Here is an 8,951-nt window from a genome sequence, read left to right as displayed (position 1 = left end):
TCACATGTCCGAAACGAAAACCTTGGATTTTAATGCCCCATTTCTGGATTCAAGATGTGACTATAAAATAAGAATTGGTGGAATTTTGTGACGGTTGGAAAGAGAGCGAGAGTAATTCTCTGGGTAGCCGAAACTCCTTAATCAACTTGTCACTTGTCGCATTTCCTACCAATAACACTTTATCTCCTGAGAAATCCTCACTTTCCAGGCCGAGCCAAGGGTCAATTCTCATTTCTGCTAACCAACTGGATTTCAAAGACTGAGTGAGACTTTATTTCCTGACATGTTAGCCCTCTTACCATCTATCAAACCTTTTCCTGTGGTCGCAGTGCACCTAGCACGTCCTCCTCCTTTTATTCCTACCAATTTATTACCCTCCCTTCTCCGCCGCCTTTTGGAAAGGGGAAAAGCGCCTCCGTTTACGCCAAGCTCATTTCTCCATCCATCTCCAAACCAGTTTTGTGGTCTAACTCAGCAGCATTTAATTTATTAAACTTTATTGTAATGCCACACACCATTTTATTGTCTTCAGAGTACCTTTTGACCAATGTGACCTGGCCGACTCTAATGGAATACTCTCGTTGCGTCCAGAATTCCAAGCGGAACTTCCTCGTGTCCCTTGATCGTTTCGTCCGTCCCCACTTTATCTGCTTCTATAAATTGCCCCCGTTCTGAGGATATATTTTATACCCTGTCATCACTCCAAATGTTACTGCTGCTGCTCTGATGAAACAATTAGAGCGTAATGTTGAAGTTGGGCTTGTGTGAAGTGGATCTGTCAGTGTCGAGCGCAAAATGACCATGTTTTTTGAACATCGTTCCCACTCCACTATGTATTTTAATGTATAAGGGACCCGCATTAGTAGTCTTCAACTACAACGGAGCACAGCAATGGTCCTGCGTGAATTAAGATAAGAACGGTGCCAGTACACACGCAGGAAAGGTAAGAATTTTTACAAAATCATGTAATGCATCTTAAGCCATCATATACATCTGCCATATATGGCCTTGATGCAGCTTAAAGTTAGAAAATTTTACTGGAATATGGAAAATGGGGGGACGATTTATATTTGGCTTGAGTAAGTATTGCTTTCTAATACTAAACCTAATTTTTTAATATAGCATGGCCCAAAATGAGAAACTTACGATAGAAATAATCGTATTCTTAAAACTTCAATAATTGCAATCAAATATCCACAATTGATTTATATTTATGTCTTTTAGAGCAAGCTAGAAATTGTATCAAGATTTTGCATGATACAAGTTTTTTTTTTTTGGTTGAATTTTCATTGTCATATTTCATGTAGATTTTGCATTTCTTTCTGATCTCGAAGATGAGATCAGACAAATGCAGTGTTTCAAGCTTCAAATATATATTAACTAACTATAGTAAACGATGAATCATGTGTTTTTGTTCTTGTCACTTCACTTCTACTAGAAAAATCATTGTTTGGTTTGGGCGACGGGAAGTTTGCATGAAACTTACTCTCTCTGCTCGAGATGGGAAAACTATCACATCCGCACAAATGAGATTTAGAGGGTAAACCAGGATGCGAATTTTCTTTGCCGTTGCTGTTCCTGATGAATTATTGTTGCAATCACCATGTCATGCCAAAAGATCTCATACTAAACTATCCGTAACTCATAACTTACATTAGACTACATATAATACGTATATATGCAGTCTTCGTATATGTACTATGTGGACTACACGTATATCCCATTTGGCCAATGCTCGTCGTCTTTGTTCTCGTGCCAGCTCCGAGGAGGACCCCGTTTTGTGTAACACGTTGCCTCCAGAGTTCTATTCGCCACTGCTGCATGAAGGTTGCACACCATCCGGTGGCATATTGCTCATAAAATAGTACTTTCTCTTCATTGGATTCTTTATTAAGGAGCTGGGGTCAAATTTAATCTTTCTGGATTTATTTAAGCTCTCCCCTCATTTCTTTTTCATTGCAACCCTTCATTTGCATATACTACTTGTGCCTGTCTTTCCGCCTCACCAAACCAATTAGGACCCGCAAAAAACTATTTAGTTGTCCGTCTTTAAAACCTTTCAAGCCCACGAACTCTAACCAGTCGTTCCTTGATGTTTGCACACAATCGTTAAATAATATGAAAGTAATAGCTCGCAATCAAGTTACAATATGATGAATGACCTCCGAATAGCGTTCTACAAAATAAAGACGAATAATAATAATAATAATACGACGACTGTGTGTCTATCAGTTCGACTCTCTTCTTCCTGAATGGTAAAAAGCCAAGTGAAGAAGAGCCAAGAATGAATGCCACGTGCCGCATACGGAATGACTTTCATAGAAAGAACCCCAACCAACCCTGACTGTTACATTGTTCATGTTGATTTCAAAATTCATCTCAAGCAATTCAACCTACTCCAAGAAGTCCCACATTTCTGGGTTTGTTATTATCCGCAAAATGACTGCTGCTGCTGCTGCCACTCAACCGATATGTATGTCTCAAGCATTGGAATGACCATGAGCAAGGCAAAGGTCCAACCCATTGATTGAGGTGAGGGTGAGAGCTCTGGTGGGTGTGTCTGGGTGGATCTGGTGCAAGTCATGTGGGAAAACCTCGTCGCATCCGGTAAATAAAAGAATTCAGTTCCTCCGCTCCTTCGTCAGCTCAAAGCCACATTCAGTCAGTCATAGCACAGCAGAGTAGCGTCTTCTTTGGAATTCCGTATATTTTCTCTTCCCTTGGTGCCGTAGTTTCTGCGCTTCTCATGACGTACATGAAACTGGTGCTAGTCGTGGTGGTGTGGTAGCCAGACAGCTTTCCTTTCGAATCGAATTAATTCAACTCAACACCCGACAAATCGAAACGAACTGATACGTGCTCAGTCCTCCCTTCTTCCAACTCACCTTTCTCTTTCACACTTTTTGTCTGGTTTGTTTGGAGAAGTGGAAATGGAGTGCAGTAGAAGGGAACATGAGACTTGGTGTAGCCGTGAGTACACACGGTCTCCTTTTCACTCTTCTCTACCAATGAAGTGCGACTTTCACTTAACCACATCATCGGCAGTCCTTAGTCTTCATACATGACTGCAATCGGCTGACTTCTCACACTGGATTTTCATACACGAATACACACTAAGGAGCTTCCAAGATCTCGTATTACCACATGCTCGTTTATATGTACTACAGATATCCTTACTTGTTGAAAAATTCAAACAAAGGACACAAGTATGATTTGCTACTAGTGTCTGCTACTACTGGAGCTACTAGTTTTGATATTTTGGAAATGGCGTGTTGTTTATGATGAAATGGGGAGATGCAAACAACTTGGGGTTTGCAATTGCTGTCAAATTTTAGTTTTGTACCAACTCGCGTACTAGTAAAAGAGCGGTGTGGGTTCGCCCAACTGCCATAATTTTCTCAGTTGTTCTTCATCCCGGGTGAAAGATGTTTTGATTACTGTGAGTCCACGGGGAGTGTCTGAAAAATGGAATGGAAAGCCAGGCCAAGAGATAATGTACCCATAAAGATGGCACGAGAGATAAATTTGAGAAAGGCATGGAAGATTGTGGGCTGGTCTTCGCTCGTCATGAATATTTCGGAGAAAGCGAGAGAACAATGTCAGATTCATCATGAGACGTTAATAAGCAGTTCGTGCAAACAGTTGCATCTTACATCCTGTTTTCTCTGTTCCTTAAACTCTCCTCCCTTTTGTTTGTAACATTTAATATTAAAGCCAACCATTTTAGACCAGCCAATGCATCCATGTACATTCATGCGTGTTAGCATTTCACTATTACAAAAAGTTATTTTCTTTTTATGATCAACTGTTTAGAATGATTGTTGACATTGTCATGATTTAAGTTGTAAATTGAATAAGCATCATAAAATCTTGGAATGGGACAATCCAGCAAAACTGCAATAAAAGTGTTGCCGACCTTTGAACGAATGAGTTGTTACTCGAAAAACATAATACTTTCGCTTCCAAGTATACGTATGCATAAGACAAAACACATGCAATCGCTTTGAATTTAAGGCCTTGTTTGTATATTTGTATCCATCGTCAGACTCACATTCTCAAATATATTCTCGATTGCTCCCGCGACTGTGGGATTTATGACTACTTTCAACCGGAAATATAAAGTTTCACTAGTTGTAAAAATAATTGTATTGCGTTTCTTGTAATTCGTAAATGCACGAACAATATTACGCAAAACGACAATATACGCAGGGAAATGCAAAAATCAGTTTCATGATGACAATAAAGAACAATAAACGATCAAGCTAAAATTTTTGTTGTACACATAACTTAATATGAAAATGATTTCTACTTTAATAGGTAATCATACTTTTTATATTGTCAACATTGACATGATTGGGTGAAACATTATTTGTTAATATCCTTAATTTAATCATCACATGCTCACTAACTGTGCAATTAAATATTTATAAGTAGGATCTCAGCAGAGTAGTGAGTATCGGTATATTTACATGTCACTCCTTATCGTCGTCATCACTAATACTTGCACTAATATTTTGTTTCCAGTTGAATTTGTCTCATGCTTCAAACTTGAACCGATTTTTCAAGAATAAAATTTTAAAAGGGATCTTAAATTTTAAAACTTAAAGCGTCCTCTTTTCTGACTGGTGTAGGCCTTGTCTGGTCCCGTACATGGTGCAAAGCGGATCAAATTTTAGATCACAAAGTCGCATCTCGCCACAATCTACCTCCCATCTATGAACTCCCACTTTGGTATGCAAAAATCTTTCCAGCCTAATTCGACTTACCGCAGCTAAGAAATTTCATTACGCATTTGTTTAATTAAACCCAGTGGTGCATATCTGGTTCTCCTGAATTTTAAATTCTATCCAAACTTTTTTTCTAATTTTCCAGCACAAAACATAAAACCACACTTAGGCAGAGAATGGAGTAGCATGTAGGCCCACTTCTGCGGCGTCATCGTAATATCTGTAATCTTAACTGGCCTAGACAGACTAATAAGTAATCCTACCAAGACCAACCACCGTCGCCACCGCATGGAGAGAAAGTCCCCATGACATTTCCAGGTATGAATTTCATCAGAAGTGAGTGGAGACAACACAAGGACTTTTCTGATGATACACGCTTACTTTTCTCCCCTTGGCTTATTTCCCCTTTCTCCCTGCACTAAAATATATTTGCTTTACAGAGCGTGTATAAATATGGAAATGAATACTTTATATTTTTCATGAGAATTCTACAAACTTTAAAGCCAGAGGATGTCCAATACTTTTTCTAGAGTGCTTCTGAATGTATACTGGAAAAAGTTGAACAAGTTTTGCGGAGAAAGTGCGACGAGAATTATATACGTATGCACATACAAACGTGAATTCGTCCGAGGAGAGGAGGCAAGTAGAATGTGTGTTAAATCAAAGAGTCCCGTTGGAATTAAACTCCTTTTTACTTGTTGTTTCCCTCCACACAAGAAATGTAACAATTCTTGCTACTTGCACCCAATGGGGACACATTCAAACTTTCCAAATCATTTCTACTCTGGATCTAATAAAGTGCGATGATTTTTCCCCACTCGGCCTCACGTATGAAACCGTTATGGATTCGGAAAATACATATGTGTATTTATAGATTCTACAAATAATATCAAAAAAAATTTGGCCACATTTGAACGTCGCAATTTATCATATTATGTGTACGAATATTTTGCTGAGTATGAATTTGCATGGCCTGTCAGACAGCCAGCTTTGTTATTGTTTTCTATAATCGAGATTTATTTTATCATAGACTTGGTATGAAGGTTTGGATATGAACAATGGCTGAATGTTTAAACTGCCTTTAATATGGGACATCGATTACGCCCATGCAAAATATTGGATTCTTTCTCCGATCCTTCCCCCCATACATAAGCTCACATAGCACGCTGTCTTTTGATTCATGATCATTGCCTCCATAAATTTTGAATTTGAATTTTCCTTGGCATTAGTCCTTAGTTATCAGTTACTAGTACAACCATCGTATCGTATCGTATTTCATTCATGGCGCAGTTACTGCTGGAAGGAAGAAGTGAATCAAAATTGTTCTTCTCCAGCAAACCCGCACAGTATCCGTTTATGTATATCTACCAACGTAAACAGTGTTTATTTGCTGAAAGGGACAAGTATATTCATATTCACCCAAAAGACTAAATGAATGGTAGATGCATGTAAGTCAAATGAAAGTGCATGTAAGAAACGAGGAGGCAAATGAACCAATTTCAAGTGTGCAATTTTGCAAAAAAATACCACCTAGAACAAAAACTCTGAAAACTGCAACGGGTTGCACATAAGGGTCATTCATTTTTAAATTCTCCTTATTGTTTACCGGATATGGTAATCAACTAAGGGTTACGGCGTTATATCTGGTAGTTGTTCAAAAACAAGATGCATCTGCAACAATACACATAGGATTCATTGAGATTAGAATAAAATCAGAGGAAGCAATTCATCCACATTTTGTGAAGCATGAAACATTCGAGCAAAACTTATTGTTTGACTTGTTTATGATAAGAATAAATGGAAACCCTTTAAACACATTTCCTCTCCTCCGCCCCTTTTCTTGTGGAGAAAGTCGTAACTTTTCCTTAACAAAGGAAATACTGGTGTGTGCTGTGTTGTGTATCCGCATTCATGAATTCTCGCACTCTCTTTAACTGTCAACCCATGCTTATACTTAAATGCTCCTCCTGCTGCAAAGCATTATGCTAGTGCACTGCTTACTTATTTAGAAGCACCGAATGTTACATAATTTTGTGCCTTGCATATTTTTTTACATTAGCAAACTAAACTTATATGGTACATTTTGCTTTATTAGAATAATCTGACGATGAGGCACGAGCATTATGAAGTTTATTATAAATAAATACAAATACTGGAAGGTATTTGTGGAAAGGCAACGCATTCTAATCTTACTTTCTATCCTACATACACAAGTCTGTAGGCACACATCTCTGGTATGTATGTATGTATGTATGCTGCGGCTAGCAACGAAGCTAATTCACTATATTATTTGATAAGAATTTACATAATTGCACCATGCAATAATTCCAGGGTTGAACCCAAGTAAAACTTGGGAGGCAGTTTGACATGTTTGATTGAATAGGTTTGGAAAGTGCGTAACTTTCACATAAAGTGCATGACCAATAAATGCGTGAAAACGGAAGCTTATCCATTCACACATCTAAAAGAAATCGTGAGACCTGTCGGAAAAGAAATCTCAACTAACTAATATGCAAGTCTGTTCTTGGAGTAGGTGTATATAGGCATCCGGTTGCAATTAGAGGGTGCAGCAGAGGGGAATTGGTGGCCGTGTAAATATACTACATAGTCGGGAACACTCAAGTGTCAACAGCCGATTGCTAGAAAACTAAGCCACAGAATTAAAATCTGATAAGTGCATTAGATTCGCCATGCGATTTACATTATGATTCACTATGGACTTTGTAATTTTTGAACATCTGGATGAATATACAGGAAATTGAAGAGAAGCGGGCGGCGATAGTTTTTCACAAAAAAAATCGAAGAAAAACAGTGAATTTGACATGTGCTGAAAAAGTCAAAGGTGTACTTTAATTTAGCCCAACGGACTATAAAAACATTCATGGGGACCGAATCGACTAAGAACAGTCGAAGAAGAATTTTTTGAAAACCTCCAAGGACCACACCCATCGTGAAGCCTCTCAAGCCTGGTATCCGAAGAAATTCACGAAATTCCAACGGAAACCGGGCTCACTGCTGACAGTGTCGACTCAAATTATCCAATGAGTGCTCAAATTGAAGCTTAGGCTTAAGGCTTTGAAATGTGGTACTTGCCACATCCTGATCGTACCCCAAAGGAAAACCAGATTAAATAAATGCAGGAGTCACCTCAAGCGGTACGCTCCAGAAAAGTGAGCAGGATTCTTTTTAAAAATGAGGAGATTTTAACATCGGAAAAATCTTTTAACAAGCGAATTGTCCTAATCTACGCAAAATCGGTCAGAGACATCCCCCGATATAGATAAAAGGTCAGAAAGTCACATTATTCAGATTTTTTGATGATTTTGGCAGGTGGGAGCTAATTGGGGTAATTTCTCTACATTTTGCTGAAAATTGGGGGGAGGTGGGGGAATCAAATTTCTTAAAATATGTTTTTGAGTCCGTGGTACATCCCCTAAGTTAGATCCAATTCAATGGAATCGATGGGACCTCTCAGCAGGACTCAGCACGAACTTATAGTGCAAAAAATGACCCAAGCGTAGCTAAAAAAAACAAATTCCGGTCTTTATCTCCAATCAGAATTGGTCATCATCCTTGATGGATTTGAACCACCGGAATATGAAAAATGGTCAAAGTTAGGGGCAAAGGTGTGTTCTAAGCCCCGTAGAAGTGCGGAGGCTTGGAAAAAATTTCTGACCCCGGAATGCCACAAAATGTCCCTGGAATCGGGTGCGTAATTCCATCGAGGAGTGGTCGTCTCGTCTTTAGCGTGGCATTGACGCAGGAGGAGGAAATTTTTAAGACTAAAAATTGTCTTTGAATTGAAATTTATCTGGCTTTTCGGTAAAATAAATCAAAAATTGCTAAGTTGAGATTTACAAAAGTAATAAAGCTATATGTCATTGACACTTGAGTGTTTCCGACTATGTATGTATGCACATACATACACAAATTTTAATAATTATGTCTGTGGTAATTGGCAATTTACACTTTTCCCACCTAGATCACGGTCCAGGACGAACTGTGACTATCCAATTTGAACTATTAGTATTTATGTGCATCAGAAAAAAAACTGTATGTTTTTAAACCTGTCAAGCCATCTATTCATGGCCGAACTGGTACATGAAAGATAAATGTACATATGATTCAGACAGAAGAAACGTGATTTTATATATTTCAATGGGGTATAAGTTAATATGTGTGAAAATCCATGCAAGAATTTCACTCTCTATAAATATGTAGGCA

This window comes from Folsomia candida, unplaced genomic scaffold (genome assembly GCF_002217175.1).
Source record: "Folsomia candida strain VU population unplaced genomic scaffold, ASM221717v1 Fcan01_Sc003, whole genome shotgun sequence".
NCBI classification, from domain to species: domain Eukaryota; kingdom Metazoa; phylum Arthropoda; class Collembola; order Entomobryomorpha; family Isotomidae; genus Folsomia; species Folsomia candida.
Note: the sequence above shows the minus strand (reverse complement) of the source record.